This window comes from Ovis canadensis, chromosome 3 (assembly GCF_042477335.2).
Source record: "Ovis canadensis isolate MfBH-ARS-UI-01 breed Bighorn chromosome 3, ARS-UI_OviCan_v2, whole genome shotgun sequence".
Taxonomy (NCBI): Eukaryota; Metazoa; Chordata; class Mammalia; order Artiodactyla; family Bovidae; genus Ovis; species Ovis canadensis.
The window spans coordinates 213535100-213555460 of NC_091247.1; the positions used below are offsets into that span (position 1 = coordinate 213535100).

Below are 20361 nucleotides of genomic sequence, written 5' to 3' on the forward strand. Positions count from 1 at the left end.
GTTGTCCCCTTCTCCTCCTGCCCCCAGTCCTTCCCAGCATCAGAGTCTTTTCCGATGAGTCAACTCTTCTCATGAGGTGGCCAAAGTACTGGAGTTTCAGCTTTAGCATCATTCCCTCCAAAGAAATCCCAGGGCTGAACTCCTTCAGAATGGATTGGTTGGATCTCCTTGCAGTCCAAGGGACTCTCAAGAGTCTTCTCCAACACCACAGTTCAAACGCATCAGTTCTTCAGCGATCAGCCTTCTTTACAGTCCAACTCTCACATCCATACATGACCACAGGAAAAACCATAGCCTTGACTAGACGGACCTTTGTTGGCAAAGTAATGTATCTGCTTTTGAATATGCTATCTAGGTTGGTCATAACTTTTCTTCCAAGGAGTAAGCGTCTTTTAATTTCATGGCTGGAGTTACCATCTGCAGTGATTTTGGAGCCCACCAAAATAAAATCTGGCACTGTTTCCACTGTTTCCCCATCTATTTCCCATGAAGTGATGGGACCAGATGCCATGATCTTCGTTTTCTGAATGTTGAGCTTTAAGCCAACTTCTTCACTCTCCATTTTCACTTTCATCAAGAGGCTTTTTAGCTCCTCTTCACTTTCTGCCATAAGGGTGGTGTCATCTGCATATTTGAGGTTACTGATATTTCTCCTGGCAATCTTGATTCCAGCTTGTGCTTCTTCCAGCCCAGCGTTTCTCATGATGTTCTCTGCATAGAAGTTAAAGAAGCAGGGTGAACAGCACACAGCCTTGACGTACTCCTTTTCCTATTTGGAACCAGTCTGTTGTTCCATGTCCAGTTCTAACTACTGCTTTCTGACCTGCATATAGATTTCTCAAGAGGCAGGTCAGGTGGTCTGGTATTCCCATCTCTTTCAGAATTTTCCACAGTTTATTGTGATCCACACAGTTAAAGGCTTTGGCATAGTCAATAAAGGAGAAATAGATGTCAGCAAAAACAAGACCAGGAATGGACTATGGCTCAGATCATGAACTCCTTATTGCCAAATTCAGACTTAAATTGAAGAAAGTAGGGAAAACTACTAGACCATTCAGGTATGATCTAAATAAAATCCCTTACCATTATACAGTGAAAGTGAGAAATAGATTTAAGGGACTAGATCTGATAGACAAAGTCCCTGATGAACTATGGATGGAGGTTTGTGACATTGTACAGGAGACAGGGATCGAGACCATCCTCAAGAAAAAGAAATGCAAAAAAGTGAAATGGCTGTCTGAGGAGGCCTTACAAATAGCTGTGAAAAGAAGAGAAGTGAAAAGCAAAGGAGAAAAGGAAAGATATACCCATTTGAATGCAGAGTGCCAAAGAATAGCAAGAAGAGATAAGAAAGCCTTCCTCAGTGATCAGTGCAAAGAGATAGAGGAAAGCAATAGAATGGGAAAGACTAGAGATCTCTTCAAGAAAATTAAAGCTATCAAAGGAACATTTCATGCAAAGATGGGCTTGATAAAGGACAGAAATGGTAGGGACCTAACAGAAGCAGAAGATATTAAGAAGAGGTGGCAAGAATACACAGAAGAACTGTACAAAAAGATCTTCATGACTCAGATAATCACGATGGTATGATCACTCACCTAGAGCCAGACATCCTGGAATGTGAAGTCAAGTGGGCCTTAGAAAGCATCACTATGAACAAAACTAGTGGAGGTGATGGAATTCCAGTTGAGCTATTTCAAATTCTGAAAGATGATGCTGTGAAAGTGCTGCACTCAATATGCCAGCAAATTTGGAAAACTCAGCAGTGGCCACAGGACTGGAAAGAGTCAGTTTTCATTCCAATCCCAAAGAAAAGCAATGGCCAAAGAACGTCCAAACTACTGCACAATTGCACTCATTTCACAGGCTAGCAAAGTAATGTTCAAAATTCTCCAAGCCAGGCTTCAACAGTATGTGAACCATGAACTTCCAGATGTTCAAGCTGGATTTAGAAAAGGCAGAGGAACCAGAGATCAAATTGCCAACATCTGTTGGATCATGGAAAAAGCAAGAGAGTTCCAGAAAAACATCTATTTCTTCTTTATTGACTATGCCAAAGCCTTTGACTGTGTGGATCACAATAAACTGTGGAAAATTCTGAAAGAGATGGGAATACCAGACCACCTGACCTGCCTCTTGAGAAATCTATATGCAGGTCAGGAAGCAGTAGTTAGAACTGGACATGGAACAACAGACTGGTTCCAAATAGGAAAAGGAGTACGTCAAGGCTGTGTGCTGTTCACCCTGCTTCTTTAACTTCTATGCAGAGTACATCATGAGAAACGCTGGGCTGGAAGAAGCACAAGCTGGAATCAAGATTGCCAGGAGAAATATCAGTAACCTCAAATATGCAGATGACACCACCCTTATGGCAGAAAGTGAGGAAGAACTAAAGAACCTCTTGATGAAAGTGAGGGGAGAGTGGAAAAACTTGGCTTAAAGCTCAACATTCAGAAAACTAAAATCATGGAATCCAGTCTCATTACTTCATGGCAAATAGATGGGGAAACAGTGGAAACAGTGTTAGACTTTATTTATGGGGGCTCCAAAATCACTGCAGATGGCAACTGCAGCCATGAAATTAAAAGATGCTTATTCCTTGGAAAGAAAGCTGTTACCAACCTAGACAGCATATTAAAAAGCAGAAATATTACTTTGCCAACAAAGGTCCGTGTAGTAAAGACTATGGTTTTTCCAGTAGTCATGTATGGATGTGAGAGTTGAACTATAAAGAAAGCTGAGCGCTGAAGAATTGATGCTTTTGAACTGTGATGTTGGAGAATACTCTTGAGAGTCCCTTGGACTGTAAGGAGATCCAACCAATTCATCCTTAAGCCAATCAGTCCTGACTATTCATTGGAAGGACTGATGTTAAAGCTGAAACTCCAATACTTTGGCCAGCTAATGTAAAGAACTGACTCACTGGAGAAGACCCTGATGCTGGGAAAGATTGGAGGCAGGAGGAGAAGGGGATGACAGAGAATGAGATGGTTGGATGGCATCACTGACTCAATGGACATAGGTTTGAATAAACTCTGGGAGTGGTGATGGACAGGGAGGACTGGAGGCTGCAGTCCATGGGGTCGCAAAAGAATCGGACATGACTGAGGGCCTGAACTGAACTGAAGTGATTAACCTGTGGGCTTCTGCTTCTAAAGAGATTATCCTGTGAATAAAGGACATAAACTTGCATAAATATGAATCCTATATAATGCATATCAGTGTTCATTTTATTTAAAAAAATTTAAATTTCTATGCAATTTTAAAAGTTCCTTTCCATTTTTAGTTACTACAAAATATTGGGATTATCATTTACTGTCTCTTTTCTGTGAAACCCCATTGTTACTGAGATTTCTGGTTATATTTCCTTCCACAAAAAAAATAAGTGTATTTGTTTGTTTATTTTTGGCTGTGCTGCATCTTTGTTGCTGCATGGGTTTTTCTCTATTTTCAGAGAGTGGGGGCTACTCTCCGGTTGTGGTGTGCAGATTTCTCATTGCAGAGGCTTCTCTCACTGCAGAACACAAAGAAGCTCAGTAGTTGCGGCTCCTGGGTTCTAGAGCCCAGGCGTAATAGTTGTGATGCACAGGTTTAGTTGCTCTGTGACATGTGGGATATTCCCAGATCCAGGACTGAGCTCATGTCTCCTTCACTGGAAGGCAGATTCTTTACCACTGTGTCACCAGGGAAGCCCCCACCACTTTTTTAGTGTAATTTTTATTGAGATATAAATAGCATATTACATTGTGTTAATTTAAGGTGTACGACATGTTGGCCTGGCACATTTACATATTGCAACATGATTATCACCAAGCATTAGCTAATACTTCTGTGAATGTGAAAGCGCTAGTCGCTCAGTCATGTCTGACTCTTTGTGATCCCATGGACTGTAGCCTGCCAGTTTCCTCTGTCCATGGAATTCTCCAGGCCAGAAAACTGGAGTGGGTAGCTGATCCCTTGTCCAGCCATTATTATTAAGCCAAACAGTTATGGCTGGATAATATTTAATTTGGTGGCTCAGCAGTAAAGAATTTGCCTGCCAGTGCAGGCAGGAGCAGCAGGAGACACAGGTTGGATCCTTGAGTTGGGAAGTCCCACTGAGAAGGGACTGGCAGCCCACTCCAGTAGTCTTGCCTGGAAAATTCCATGGACAGAGGAGCCTAGAGGCTTCAGTCCATGGGGTTGCAGAAGAGTTGGACATGACTTAGCAACTAAATGACAACATTTGCTAATTACATATCGGGTGAAAGACATATTTATGTTTGCAAAGAACTCAAAATTCAATAGTAAGAAAATAAATAGTACAATTCTAAAAATGGGCAAACTTGAATTAGACTTGAACCAGACGTTTCACCAAAGAAGACTAACCAATAGCAGTTAAACAGAAGAAAAGAAGCTGTGTACCATTAGTTGTTAGAGAAATGCAAGTCTAAATCTTAATGAGAGATCACTCTTTACCTATTAGAATGTGTAATTTAAAGTTTGACTATTCCAAATATTAGCAAGGATGTGGAATGACTGGAATGCTCATACACTGTTGCTGAGAATGTGTAATAATACAACCACTTTGCAAAACCATTTGATAGTTTCTTAAAAATGTAAACAAACCCTTGAAATTATTTACATATATGATTCAGCCATCCCACATCTAGTTTGTTTTTGTTTTTGTTTTTAAAAAATATTTCTTTGGCTGCACTGATTCTTAGTTGTGGCATGCAGATCTAGTTTCCTGACTGGGGTCAAACCTGGGCCACTTGCATTGGGAGTGTGGAGTCTTAGCTACTGGACCACCAGGGAAGTCCTGCCCACTCCTAGGTTTTTACCCAAGAAAAGATAAGTGCATTGCTGGTGAGACCCTTTGGTACTTATTTACCTGACTGCAGCAAAATCTGAGGCCTGCTCTTGATCTGTCAGTATCAACTGATAATAGAACATCTGTCAGCCCAGGCGCTTGAATGACTATTCAGGGTAAAGCTTCATACTCTTCTCACCCTGATGCTTGTCGAAATGTTGTGGAATCCAGAGTTGCAAAACACACCCCGGAGGACACTCAAGACAGTGGTGTACAGTTTATTATGCCAGCGGGTCCAAGGGGCATCAGTTCCCAACAAGGACCCTAATGTTTCTGAGAGGCCCAGTTTTATACCCCCCAGCTACGTGACTGGTTACATGTTAGCAACCTTTTTGTTGTATATGACTAAGTTTCACAAAAAGTAGGTGCTCGGAGAACAAACAATTAATGTTAAGGGGGGGAACAATAATTACACATCAAGGGGGATGTCTCCATGGTTCATCTCACAGGGGCAGCCTGACCTCAACTACAATATCTGTTTGCGATCTGTAGGGAGGGGAGTCTCCAGGAGACCTGGTTTTCATTAGCAACGGTTTCCTCATTCTTGGGCAGGGTTCAGGCCCAGTTTGCATTCTGCTTTTAAGATGGATGATAAGCTTCAAGATGGAGTCTCTCCTGCTTTTCTCACACTGGCCCCAACAGGATATGTAGTGTGAGTGAGAAATCCTTTTTTTTATGGTTTTAAGTCACTAAGCCTGAGGCTATTTGCTGCCATAGCATAGATCTGCCTGTTGAATAGTTACCAAGCTTTAAGTTTTTCTAGCTTCTCACAGTTTTTTTGCTGTTTTCTGAACTTTATTTGGGCTTCCCAGATGGCACTAGCAGTAAAGAACCCATCTGCCAATGCAGGAGACACAAGAGACTCGGGTTTGATCCCCCGGTCAGGAAGATCTGGAGGAGGAAATGGCAACCCACTCTAGTATTCTTGCCTGGGAAATCTTATGGACAGAGGAGCCTGTCGGGCTATAGTCCATAGGGCTGCAAAGAGTCCATGACCTAGCGACTGAGCACAGAGAAAATAATTTACTCTCTTGAGTTTGCGGTGACATTCCGTACAGTTCAGTTGCTCAGTCGTGTCAGACTCTTTGCGACCCCATTACTCTGCATTCAAATGGGTATATCTTTCCTTTCCTCCTTTGCTTTTTGCTTCTCTTCTTTTCACAGCTATTTGTAAGGCCTCCTCAGACAACTATTTTGCTTTTTTGCATTTCTTTTTCTTGGGGATAGTCTTGATCCCTGTCTCCTGTACAATGTCACAAACCTCCACCCATAGTTCATCAGGCACTCTGTCTATCAGATCTAGTCCCTTAAATCTATTTCTCACTTTCACTGTCTAGTGGTTTTCCCTACTTTCTTCAATTTAAGTCTGAATTTGGCAATAAGGAGCTCATGATCTGAGCCACAGTCAGCTCCTGGTCTTGTTTTTGCTGACTATATAGAGCTTCTCCATCTTTGGCTGCAAAGAATATAATCAATCTGATTTTGCTATTGACCATCTGGTGATGTCCATGTGTAGGGTCTTCTTTTGTGTTGTTGGAAGAGGGTGTTTGCTATGACCAGTGTGTTCTCTTGGCAAAACTCTATTAGCCTTTGCCCTGTTTCATTCCTTACTCCAAGGCCAAATTTGCCTGTTACTCCAGGTGTTTCTTGACTTCCTACTTTTGCATTCCAGTCCCCTATAATGAAAAGGACATCTTTTTTGGGTGTTAGTTCTAAAAGGTCTTGTAGGTCTTCATAGAACCGTTCAACTTCAGCTTCTTCAGCATTACTGGTTGGGGCATAGACTTGGATTACTGTGATATTGAATGGTTTGCTCTGGAAACGAACAGAGATCATTCTGTTGTTTTTGAGATTGCATCCAAGTACTGCATTTCAGACTCTCTTGTTGACCATGATGGCTACTCCATTTCTTCTAAGGGATTCTTGCTCACAGTAGTAGATACAATGGTCATTTGAGTTAAATTCACCCATTCCAGTCCATTTTAGTTCGCTGATTCCTAAAATGTCGATGTTCAGTCTTGCCATCTCCTGTGTGACCCACTCCCAATTTGCATTAATTCATGGACCTATATTCCAGGTTCCTGTGTAGTATTGCTCTTTACAGCATGGGACCTTGCTTCCATCACCAGTCACATCCACAACTGGGTGTTGTTTTTGCTTTGGCTCTGTCACTTCATACTTCTGGAGTTATTTCTCCACTGATCTCCAGTAGCATATTGGGCACCTACTGACCTAGAGAGTTCATCTTTCAGTGTCCTATCTTTTTGCTTTTTCATATTGTTCATGAGGTTCTCAAGGCAAGAATACTGAAGTGGATTGCCAGTCCCTTCTCCAGTGGACTGCATTCTGTCAGAACTCTCCACCATGATCCATCTGTCTTGGGTGGCCCCACAGGGCATGGCTCATAGTTTCATTGAGTTAGACAAGGCTGTGGTCCATGTGATTAGATTGGTTAGTTTTCTGTAATTGTGGTTTTCAGTCTGTCTGCTCTCTGTTTTCAGTCTGCCTGCTGTGGCATTAGGGGACAGGTTAGATTCAGAGTCAATACCCATTTTACTTAAAATGTATCAGATTTTGAGCAAAGACTGCCACTATGTCCTGCCTGCCATGTCTGCCACTCGCCATAGGGTGTCGCTCCAGGACCTTGCTTCAGACACATAAGTTCCACTCCCATCCACTAAACCGCTAATGTCTCCGCTGTTGACTCTGGGCTCTTTCATTGGTCTTAATGCTGGGAAAGTGTAGGCCTTGTAGCCTCTGGGGTGCAGGCCAACAACTGGCAGGGCAGCTAGGAGACCCAGAAAACTCTGTGAGCACAGAGATGTAGGGAAATATAGGACAGGGATGGAATGTTGTGGGAGCCATCCTCTAGTATGTGGTGCCCCAAAGTTTTGAATGTAATTGTCTTCCCAGGACAGGCCTTCCCCCACATTCTCAGCTTTCACTCCTCTCTGAAGTACCTGGATTATAATATTTGATGCAAATTTCCTGAGTTGCATTGTCAGTGTGGAATCACCACACCACCTCATCCGCCAAACAGAAGATGTTAACTACCTGATGGTCATAAGCACAGAGCCCCCGGCCGCCTGGAGCCTATGGACTGGTCAAGTTCACCCCTGTGACACGGCCTAGTGTCTCACCAACAGCCCAGCAGAGAACTGTGCACAAGCTCATCACAGACCCTGCAACCCTGCTCCCTCACCTGCCCTTTTAAAAATTCTCTGCCAAAAATCATTGAGAAGCTTGAGACCTTTTAGGGCATGAGGCCACCTGGTTTCCTTGCACAGCCCTGCAATAAACCTATCTCTGCTCCAAACTCCCACGTTTCAGTTTATCTGGCCTCACTGTGTGTTGGGCACATGAACTTGTGTTAACATAATCCCAGGGTGACTGTCCATTAACATGTGGGGCCCAAATGTTCCAGGAGTGATCCTAAAAGTTATGGGGAAATCCCAGGGTGGAGGTTGCTGGTGGGGGGTGGGGCATGAATCCACAATTGTGTGTGTTGTGTGGCCATCCTTGATTAATGGGGGCTGCCCAGAGATCTGGAGAACAATGGCTTTTAATGGCTCTGCTGTTGTATCTCAGTGAGACTTTTGTCATTAGTTAAGCTAAATTTGGCTCAGAGGTTAAAGCATCTGCCTGCAATGCGGAGACCCAGGTTTGATCCCTGGGTCAGGAAGACTCCCTGGAGAAGGAAATGGCAACCCACTTCAGTATTCTTGCCTGGGAAATCCCACGGATGGAGGAGTCTGGTGGCCTAAAGTCCCCGAGGTCGCAGAGTCGGACATGACTGAGCGACTTCACTATCTAAGCTAAATTCCTAGAAGGAATCGGTGTTTCTCTTGTGCCTTTGAGATGTAAATGAGCTGGAACGCACATGAGTCAAGGAGGAAAAAGAACTCTGAGGCAAATGCTACAGAAATAACTGTTTTGGGAATGTCTCAAAAATCGTCTCCAGATTTTGGTAACTTGAAAGTAAACTAAGTTAAACAGAGAGAATTCACTATCTGTGCCATTTCAAATAGGATAAAATATTGGAGCATTAATTGCTGGGTGGGTCTAAGTTTACCTACCCTAGCCTTCTTAGAAGAGGAAGCCTAAGACATAAATTGTCATATCAGGAAATGTCTGTTCTGTGGTCTTCCAGACCTGCATTGTACATCTGTATTGTCCACTGAGGAAGTGAATGGATTTGAAAGTGAAAATGGAGTAGCTGTGTCTCAGACATCCAAGGTAAGATTAGGTGGCTGTTGCATATGTGATTAAAAAAAATTTTTTTTTTTGTCCCATGGGATCTTAGTTCCCACACCAAGGATTGAAGTCACACTCTAGACAGTGAAAGAGTGCAGTCTTAGCCACTGGACCACCAGGAAATTTCCTATCTATATGATTTTAGACACGTTTCTTGTATTTTTGAGAAGTTGAGTTTTCTGAACTGTATTGCAGGCTAGGACGAAAACCACAGGCAAGTATGGTGTTTTCTCAGATGTGGTTACTGCTTGTATTTTGCTCAGTTGTTTCTGACTCTTGTGTTGCGCTTGTTAGATGTCTTACATTCCAGGACCTTGCGTCAGACGTGTAGGATTCCTCTCCCTATTAAAGCACTGATGTCTCAAAAACTAAATAAGTAAAATTTATCAGTTTTTGATTAGGGGTAAAAATATCTAAATATCCAAAATGTCCATTTATGAGCTAATATTGGGTCAGTCTGCCCTAACCCAATATACTACAATGCAATGAAATATGTTCTCCCTGAAAGAACTAAGAAGGGCTGTTTATTAGTGAGAATAAATGCTACAAAGATAAACATAGATACAGGAATTAATTAAGATAGAAGTCTTTTTTCTCTTTTTTTTTTAAATTGATTTTTTTGAGGTATAGTTGCTAAACTAACAATATTTTGTTAGTTTCTACTGTACAGCAAAGTGAATTAACTATACTGGACTCCTCCTTTTTAGACTTCCTTTCCATTCAAGTCACCACAGAGCATTAGGTAGAGTACCCTGTGCTACACAGTATGTTCTCATTAGTTATCTATTTTATATTATTTCTCTTTATGATATTAATCTGGCATGTCTGGACTCTGTAGGTAATTTGAAGACTTAGGTTCTCTCCACCTTAGAATTCTACCATCTCCTCTCAATTTGTTCTGGGAGAGAATTAATGCTCATTGCATTCATTTTGGGTGATTAATTATTTCCTTTGCAGCTAAAGTTGTCCTATCTATGTCCTATCTCCTTGGGAGAACTGAGAAAATGGTCATTCAGATAATTTTCTGAAGGAAATTCTCTGGGAACCACGTTGAGAAAAGGTACCCTAGTGCATTTCTTTTCATCAAAGCTGGCTCAAAGTGCAAAGGTAGGTCATTGCTGTGTTCATGGTCCAATGTATAGGAAGGGAAAATAACGAAGTACAGGGCACGTAATTTCTGATTAAGGAAACAAGGTCAAAATTGTATTTGCATTTTCACTCAGGCTTCCCTGGTGGCTCAGATGGTAAAGAAACTGCCTGCAATGCAGAAGATCTGGGTTTGATCCCTGAAGATCCCCAGAGGAGGAAATGGCAACCCACTCCAGTATTCTTGCCTGGAGAATTCCATGCAAGGGCCATGGGCTACAGTCCATGGGGTTGCAGAGTCTGACATGACTGAGTGACTAACAAACACATTGTCAAGTACTCAGTCTTCTGTCTGTACTTAAGCATTCCCCAGGTGGTGCTGGTGGTAAAGAATCTCCCTGCCAGTGCAGGAGATGTGAGAGTCATGGGTTTGATCCCTGGGTCAGGAAGATCCCATATTTTTGCCTGGGAAATTTCATGAACAGAGGAGCCTGGAGGGCTACAGTCCAAAAGAGTCAGACATGACTGAGCACAAGCATTAAGGGAATCAGGAAATAAGGCCTCTGCTTAGGTGGCTGAGTGTCAAGAAGGAAAGGAGACTGTATCTGAGGATGCAACCAGCAGGCATATTGGCTTTGACTCCTTCCCAGTGGAGTATCATCCCTTCTTAGTGAGAAATCATCAGAGAAGCCCACACTGAGGCACAAGCTACAAATTAATTAACAAGCACCCTTCAAAAGTGTGAAGTCATAAAGACAAGGAAGAACAGGGGAACCATTACACATTGGAAGAAACTAATAGTAGCAAAGAGATAGGCCAAAACTACATATAATATACAGTCTCGCATTGGATCCTGAAGTAGAGAGACGATGGATAATCTGGTGAAATTTGAATAAGTTCTGCATTCAGTAAATAGTATTGTACTAACACTATTAAGTACCATGTTATGTACCATAATTTCTTCCTTTTGATGAATATTTTGTGATTATAAAAGATGTTAACATTAGGAGAAGCTGGGTAAAGGGCATATGAGAACTCTATTATTTTCACAGTTTTTTGTAAGTCTAAAGTTATCTTTTTAAAAGCCCATTAAAACACACATGCAGATATATATATATATATATCTGAATCATATATATATGTCTGAATATTTATATATATATCTGAATCACTCTGCTATATAGCAGAAATTAACACAACATTGTATTACACTTCAATAAAGTTTTTTTTTTTTTAAAAATAAAGAAAAAGCCTATTATGAAGGCTTTTAAGAATAAAGCATTCTGGTAAGTCTGTAGTTTTAATTTTATTTTTACTGCTCTTAACTGAGCTCAGTTTCTTACATCAGTGAGCCTGCAAGGCTACTTGTTTGCCTTAACTTGCCTGAGTAATTTTTGAAAAACTTTCCTAACTTATTCAGCCTCTTGGGCCAGGCAATGATCTTAACTTCCAGGAGGCTTGGTTTTGTTGACAGTCCAAAGGAGAGAGTCCAGTTTCACAGTTCAGAACTTTCCGGAAGTCTTAGGCTTAATGAGTACATCAACCAGCCTCTGGAGGTTTGCAAGATTCCAAACATAATTTCACCTGTTGCTCCTGGAAGCAGGAGCCGAACCAGAAGCTATTAACTTCTCAAGGACTGTAATTTCAGGCTGAGAGTGAAAGAGGGGAGAGTTGACAGCAATGTTAATGAATGGACTCGAAGTTTTCATCCTAACAAAACCCCCTTTAGGAGGTACACCTTTGACATCTGGGCTCAGTTTGGCCTCAGGAGACTTGTTGCTCAGCACAATCACAAACTTGCTAAAGTTTGTTACAGCGATACTTGCTCCTGGTCATTGTTCTATTTCTCCATATCATATGCTTCACCCAATGCCCTCAACCTCACCCATACTTGGCCAGCTCACCCTCTAGCTCCTCTATTGATCACCACAATGAAATGTCAGAGAAAGAAAGAGTAAGTACAGTTCACATATATGTGGAATCTAAAATATAAAAATGGATAAATAAAACAGAAACAGATGCACAAATACAGAGAACAAATAGTAGCTATGAATGTGGATAGGGAGGGATTAAGAGGTACAAACTACTATGGGTAAAATAAATACGATACATTGCAGGCCTGTGTGCTAAGTTCCTTCAGCCATGTCTGACTCTTTGTAACCCTATGGACTGTAGCCCACCAGGCTCCTCTGTCCATAGAATTCTCGAGGCAAGAATACTGGAGTGAGATGCCATGCCCTCCTCCAGGGGATCTTCCCAACCCAGGGATCAAACCCACATCTCCTTTGTCTCTTACATTGCAGGTGAATTCTTTACCCGCTGAGCCACCAAGAAAGCCTTGTACATACAGCATAAGGGCATAGCAAATTTTTACAATAACTTTAAATGGACTAAAATCTGTAGTCTATAAAAATATTCAATCTCCATGTTGTACACCTGAAGCATATAGTATTGTAAATCAACTATCAATCTGACAGTTGGGTTCAGTGGAGCATGAAGTGTGGATGAATTGAGAGATCATGGTAAAAAATGAGACTGGATTGCTAAACAGGCACTTAGGAAAATAGGGCTTTATAAATAGTATTAAAAGAGTTTAATGTTTTAAAAAAATATTTATTTGGCTGTACAGGAATGTGGTTGTGGCATGAAGGGATCTTTAGTTGAGGCATGTGGGATCCAGTTCCTTCACTGGGGATCAGACCCAGGCCCCCTGCACTGGGTGTGCAGTGGAGTCTTAGCCACCGGACTACCAGGCAAGTCCCAAAAGTTAAAAAAAATTTTTTTTCAAATGAGGAACCAGAGCATGGAAGTTGGAAAACAAGGTTTGCCACAGGAAACCTGTGGCCACAGTGTAGAGAATTAGAGGAGATCAATATAAAGTCATTATTATTGACACCTAATTAGATATAATCTTGTCATAGTGAAAAGGAGCAGGACAGTATGGTCCTTGTTCCCCTCAACCAAGGACCTTTAGTTCTTTCTCAAGGGCTGTAGATAATATTCTGAGCCATATCCTGTGAGCTGTCTTAGAGATACTAAAACACCAGGTGAAGTTAACTACACGATGACCCGACTGTACCCAGGACATGAGCTGCCACAGTTCTGAGAATTGGCTGCAAAGAAATGGGAACAAATGAACCTGGAACTTGGAAGATGACTGTCAGAACTGATTGTGCTGTTTCTGCATGTAGCCCCCCTCCTTCTGTCTATAAAAGCTCTTGCTCCACTGGTTGCCAGTGGTCAGGTGGGGGAGTAGGCCTTTGGAGAGATGTCCACCACCCTTCCCCACCCTAGTTGCCGGCATCTGAAATAAAGCAAACTTTCCTTCCACTAACCTGGCGTGTTTATTGACTCTTGAGCAGTGAGCAGCCAGACCCCACCCACTCTTTTGGTACCAACAGGAGTGGGAGGGATGATGGAGAGAACTAGACAGATATTAGACCTGAGCAGAATTTATGTACACACAGCAATTCATAACATGATAGGTATTTAATTTCTACAGAGAAGATATGATTTAGATATTTCTGAAACAGGCCACGAAGGTCATTTCATTTGTGTCTTGTATTGCTGTCACAAATTATAGATGTTGATGCTGAAATTGAGCCTCTGTGCAATGATGTTGAATCTCAGAGACAGAGTTTTGGGTGAAGTAGAAATAGTTTTATTGCTAAGTCAAAGGGGGCCACTGTGGGCTAATGCCCTTAAAACTGTGTGCCCCACTAGGGGTTTTATAGTATTGGTTCAAGCAGCAGGTTATGATCAGTTCACGGACATTCTTCTGATTGGTTGGTGGTGAGATCACCGGAAATCAGCATCATCAGGCTTCTGATTCCAACTGATCTGGCGTGGTGTGGTGGTGCTCAGTCATGTCTGACTCTTTGGGACCCTATGGACTATATCTTACCAGGTTCCTCTGTCTGTGAAATTTTCCAGGTAAGAATACTGGAGTGGGTTGCCATTTCATACTCCAGGGGATCTTCTCAACACAGGGATTGAACCCAAGTGTCTTGCATCTCCTGCACTGGCAGGCAGATTCTTTTACCACTGGGCCACCTGGGAAGCATGTGCTTATGGGCAGCATACAGTTTTCTCCCTCCTGGAGGGAGTTTCAGCATCTGCACAACAGCTCAAAAGACATGGCTCATAAAGCTGTCTATAATTCTTGAGGAAGAACTAAGGATCTTTGACTTCATTGAATGGCTAAAGTATTATTTTTGTCTTGCTTGGCCAATTTCCTTTCTGCATTTTCTCGCCTCTCTGATTAAATTTACTCTTTGACTAAAGCTTGGTAGCTCAGCTGGTAAAGAATCTGTCTGCAATGCAGGTTCACTTCAGTATTAAGGAAACTTTAGAAGATTTTATTTTAAGAATGCAATGAAGAAACACTGGTTTGATTCCTGGCTCAGGAAGATCCCTTGGGGAGGGAATAGGCTACCCACTCCAGTATTCTTGGGCTTCTCTGGTGGCTCAGATGGTAAAGAATCCACCTGTAATGCAGGAGATCTGGGTTCAATTCCTGGGCTGGGAAGATCCCCTGGAGAAGGGCATGGCAACCCACTCCAGTATTCTTGCCTGGAGAATCCCTTGGACAGAGGATTCTGACATGCTGTGATCCACTGGGTCACAAAGAATTGGACACGACTGAGCGACTAAGCACAGCAAAGTTTTTCTCCAGACAGAAGGCAGGTAGAGGCCATGGGTGGGGGTCTATTCTGGGAAGGCCTCGGGCCTTCTGAGCGACTTTCACTTTCATAATCTATATGCCAACCTGTGTCAGTCATCCTACTCCAGCCAGCAGGATGGTTCCAGCGGCCATAGAACTCCCACGGGAATCTGGATATACGTGCTTCAGGTTCAGTCTTCATCACTTCTCTCTGAGATGAGTTTGTTAACTGAAATGACGAGTGTCGTTTTAGGCCCTTCCTGAAGCCCACTTTCCCAAAGCCCATCACCCATTTCAAAATCCATTTCTGGGAGACGTCAGGCTTCGCGGCAGGAGCGTGGCCCGGCGCGGCGCAGTCGGTTTCCGCGCTCACCGCGGGGGAGGACGTTTCCTGGCCGTCACGCCTTCTGCCGCCGTCGCCGGGCTGCGTCGCTCGAGCCGGGACGCGCCTGCGCGTTCCTCGCCGCTTCCACCGCGGCGGCCGCCGCTCCCCTGGCGGTCGGCCACCCACACCGTGACGAAGAAAGACAAGACGTCCTTCAACCAGAGCCTGGCCGAGCGGAAGCTCTTTATCTACAACCGGACCACCGGAGAGTTCCTGGGGCGCAGCGCCAAGAATTGGGGGTTTGATCTTGCTCTTTTACCTTGTCTTTTATGGGTTCCTGGCTGCAGTCTTTTCATTCACAGTGTGGGCCATGCTTCAGACTCTGAACGATGAGGTTCCAAAATATCGTCACCGGATTCGTAGTCCAGGATTTAGGGTTTTTCCAAAACCAGTGTCAGGGCTGGATTTTTCATTCAACCTGTCTGATTCAGAATCCTATCAAGGGTACTTTGATGACCTTAAGAAATTTCTGAAGTCATATGGCTTAGAAAAACAGAAGAATTTCACAGATTGTACCAATGGAAACTTTTTTTGAGCAGAAGGGTCCAGAATACACAGCATGCCAGTTTCCTCTTGCCTTACTTGAAGCCTGCAGTGGTGTGGATTATCCCACGTTTGGCTGCCAAGCAGGAAACCCTTGTATTCTTGTGAAAATGAGCAGAATAATTGGATTAAAGCGTCACGGAGAACCAAGGATAGACTGTATTGCAAAGAGTGAAAGCACAGCAGTTTTATCAACTTATCCTCCCAATGAAAAGATAGATTTAAAATATTTTCCATATTCTGGAAAAAACTGCATGGGATCAACCTGCAGCCACTAGTTGCGTCCAGCTCAGCTTTGGTAGTGATGGTGATGTAAAAGAAGTAATGGTTGAGTGTAAGATTGATGGATCACCCAAACTAAAAACCCAGAATGACTATGACAAGTTTTCAGGACGAGTTACATTCAAGATCACAATGCATGCATAGTAGGAGTTAGGATGTCTCCATGGAGTAAATGTTGTGTTGTCTGTCTTCATTTTGTATCAACCGCACCTGCCATTCCAGAATTATGAGACCGCCTTGGAGAAGGGTGGAGTGGTACATCACTGGGATAACATAGTGTGCTTCCAGATAATAGTGGTCCATGTCCTTCAAAGTAACTAACTACCTGTTGCCTCCGCTGCCTTTTGAACCATGTACAGTCACCAGATAGGGACTGTGAACACCTGATTATGAACATGTAGGTTGGGGGGCTTGTCCAGTTTTTATGTGGTTTAATTGCCAAGTGTCTAAAGCTTAATGTGCTGCGCTATGTAAATATTTTATAGATTTAACACTGGTTAACTGTCATATTTTGATGCCAGAAAAGTTTTAAGGGATAAAATGGTACCAGCCAACATCAAATGACTTTATAGCTGCAAGAAATTCAATGTGTGGAAAAATTCTATATGTGAGGAGGAAAAAAGAAAATAAAAGTGGATTTGAAAGGTTGAAAAAATCCATTTCTGATTAATCAGTCAAGATGGGTGGATCAATATATAATTCTCTCCTCCTGGGAGAGACCAGCTGACGTTTCTTACCTGCATCACATTCAAATTTGAAGTATTCATTGATTCACAGATATTTTCAGCGTCGACACGGTTTTGGGTGTAGAGAAATGAATGAGGCAGCTCTTGTCTTTAATTACAAATCTGATGGCGTGAAGAGTACTTTTCTCCTACCAGTAACTGTATTGTGATCTTGTGGTTTCTCTAATTCACTTTCCTTCCTGTGAATTACAAAGCCTTTGTCAGAACAATTCATTATTATGATACTCTGATGGTCAACATTTCCTCTAGCCTTAATTACCCAGATGGCTGAGAGTTTGGGGGAGGGGCTGCATCACAGTTCAGCTTCTTCCTTTATTCCATCCTGTTCTTCCACACCCTTGGCCCTCTGTTTCCTTTCAAAGGTATTACATGCATGTATGCTCGGTCGCTTCAGTCATGTCTGATTCTGTGTGACACTATGGACTGTAGCCCACCAGGCCCTTCTGTCCATGGGATTCTCTAGACAAGAATACTGGAGTGGGTTGCCATGCCGTCCTCCAGGGATCTTCCTGACCCAGGGACTGAACCTGTGTCTCCTGCATTGCAGGCAGATTCTTTACTTCTGAACCACCAGGTATTAATCCCTAATAAATCTTTTACACCTTCAACTTTGTCTCCATATCTGCTTCTGGAAAAGCCTACCAGCAACACTCCTCTTCAGATCTTTGGAAGCCTGAGAGATAAGCCATACAGAAAGAAGGGTTCTCTCTTCACCCCTGTTGTCACAGTTAACAGAAAGCCAGGCCTCTAGAATACTGCTGCTGCTGCAGCTGCTAAGTTGCTTCACTTGTGTCCGACTCTGTGTGACCCCATAGACGGCAGCCCACCAGGCTCCCCCGTCCCTGGGATTCTCCAGGCAAGAACATTGGAGTGGGTTGCCATTTCCTTCTCCAATGCGTGAAAGTGAAAAGTGAAAGTGAAGTCGCTCAGTCGTGTTGACTCTTAGCGACCCTATGGACTGTAGCCCACCAGGCTCCTCTGTTGATGGGATTTTCCAGGCAAGAATAGATTACGTTATTCTAGAATACATTAATAATTACAATACATTGTAGTAAATGTAATATTGTAATAATACATTACAATATTCTAGAATACATTAATACTTAATCTTTACTTTGGAGTTCTCTGGGAAAAACAAAAACCAAAACTCTCCTTTGACACAGAGACTTGACAGACTTGCATGAATTTTCCTTAGGAGGATTCCTACAGAGCTTGAAGCCTTACTTGTGAATCACTTAGTGGTGATTCTAGCTGCTGCTTAACTTAAGAGAGGAGAATGCAGTGAAATTAAAATTGTAGAGGAGAAAAGACGCTTTTAGATTGAAATAGTCCCAGCCTCCCCTCCTAAATTTTTAGGTCACTTAAAATTATGTCTCTAGTTTCATTAGTAGATTTCCTTAAGGCACTTGGATTTTTTTTAAATGTTCAATTCAGTTCAGTTGCTCAGTCGTGTCTGACTCTGCTACCCCATGGACTGCAGCACACCAGGCTTCTCTGTCCATCGCCAACTCCCAGAGCTTGCTCAAACTCATGTCCATTAAGTCGGTGATGCCATCCAACCATCTCATCCTCTGTCGTTTCCTTCTCCTCCTGCCTTTGATCTTTCCCAGCATCAGGGTTTTTTCAAATGAGTCAGCTCTTCGCATCAGGTGGCCAAAGTATTGGAGTTTCAGCTTCAGCATCAGTCCTTCCAAAGAATATTCAGGACTGATTTCCTTTAGGACGGACTGGTTAGATCTCCTTGCAGTCCAAGGGACTCTCAAGAGTTTTTTCCAACACCATAGTTCAAAAGCATCAATTCTTCAGTTCTCAGCTTTCTTATAGTCCAACTCTCACATCCATCATGACTACTGGAAAAACCATAGCTTTGACTAGACAGACCTTTGCTGGAAAAATAATGTCTCTGCTTTTATATATGCTGTCTAGGTTGGTCATAGCATTTCTTCCAAGGAGCAAGCATCTTTTAATTTCATGGCTGCAGTCACCAACTGCAGTGATTTTGGAGCTCAAAAAAATGAAGTCGGCCACTGTTTCCATTGTTTCCCCATCTATTTTCCATGAAGGGATGGGACTGGATGCCAGGATCTTAGTTTTCTGAATGTTAAGTTTTAAGCCAACTTCTGAAGTGTAAATTCTTACAAAAAAGTACACACAGTACCCAAGTCTTATTGTTCAGTACCATACATTTCATAGAATGAACACGTTCAAATAATTGTTTTTCAGATCCAGAAAAGAATATTGCCAACATCCCCAAATTCGCATGTGTACATTTATGCTTTTACACTCTTTTTTAAATCTTTAAATTAAAAGGAAAAGTTTAATTGGATGATAATTACATTACAATGTTGTGTTGGTTTCTGCCATATGACAATGTGAATCAGCCAGAAGTATACATATATCCCCTCCCTCTTGAACCTCCTTTCCACCGCCCCATCCCATCCCATCCCTCTAGGTTGTTACAGAGCACTAGCTCGAGCTCCCTGTGTTATAGAGCAAATTCCAGCTAGCTATGTATTTTACATATGGTAATGTGTATGTCTGAATACTACTCTTTCAATTCATTCCACCTTTTCCTTCCCTTGCTATATCTCCAAGTTTGTTGTCTATGTCTGTGTCTCTGTTCCTACTCTGCAAATGGATTCATCAGCATCATCTTTCTAAATTCCATAATTACGTATTAATATGCAATATTTGTTCTGACTTTCTTCACTCTGTATAACAGGCTCTAGGTGCATCCACCTCACTAGAACTGACTCAAATTTGTCCCTTTTTATGGTTGAGTAATATTCCATTGCATGTACCATAACTTCTTTATCCATTCATCTGTTGATGGACATCTAGGTTGCTTCCATGTCCTACCTATTGTAAATAGTGCCACAATGAACATTGGGGTACACAGTTATATTCTTTATCACATAACCAATATCTGGACATCTAATAATACAACTTTCTTGCTTTGGTAATGTATGTAAGTCATAATGTATATGAAGTATCACCTCATACCAGTCAGAATGGCCTTCATAAAAAAATCTCAAACAATAAATGTTGGAAAAGGTGTGGAGAAAATGGAACCTTCCTACATGATTGGTGGGAATGTAAATTGGTATATCTACTGTGAAGAACGGTATGGAGGTTCCTTAAAAAACTGAAAATAGAACTACCATATGACTCCAAAGTTCCACTCCTGGGCATATACCCAGAGAAAACCACAATTCAAAAGGACACGTGCATCTCAATGTTCATTGCAGCACTATTTACAATAACCAGGACACGGAAACAAATAAATAAATAAAGAGCAAAAAAAAATTAATTAAAAAAAGATGATAGTACTTTCTGTAATCCCATCTTCCCTTCTTTTTGTTTTTTGTTTTTTAAATTCTTATTGAGATGTAATTTATATAACTTAAAATTCACCCACTTAAAGTATACAATTCAGTGGTTTTTACTATATTCATAGAGTTGACCAAGCATATCACACCTTATCTTAGAACATTTTGATTGCTCACCAAAGAAACTCCATATCCGTTAGCTGTCCTTCTGTCTTCCCTCT

General features: G+C 42.1%; 1 pseudogene; it reads left to right on the forward strand.

The window, feature by feature from the left end:
• Positions 1 to 5007: 5007 nt before the first annotated feature.
• On the forward strand, positions 5008 to 16720 carry LOC138436427 (sodium/potassium-transporting ATPase subunit beta-3 pseudogene; annotated as a pseudogene).
• Positions 16721 to 20361: the final 3641 nt, after the last annotated feature.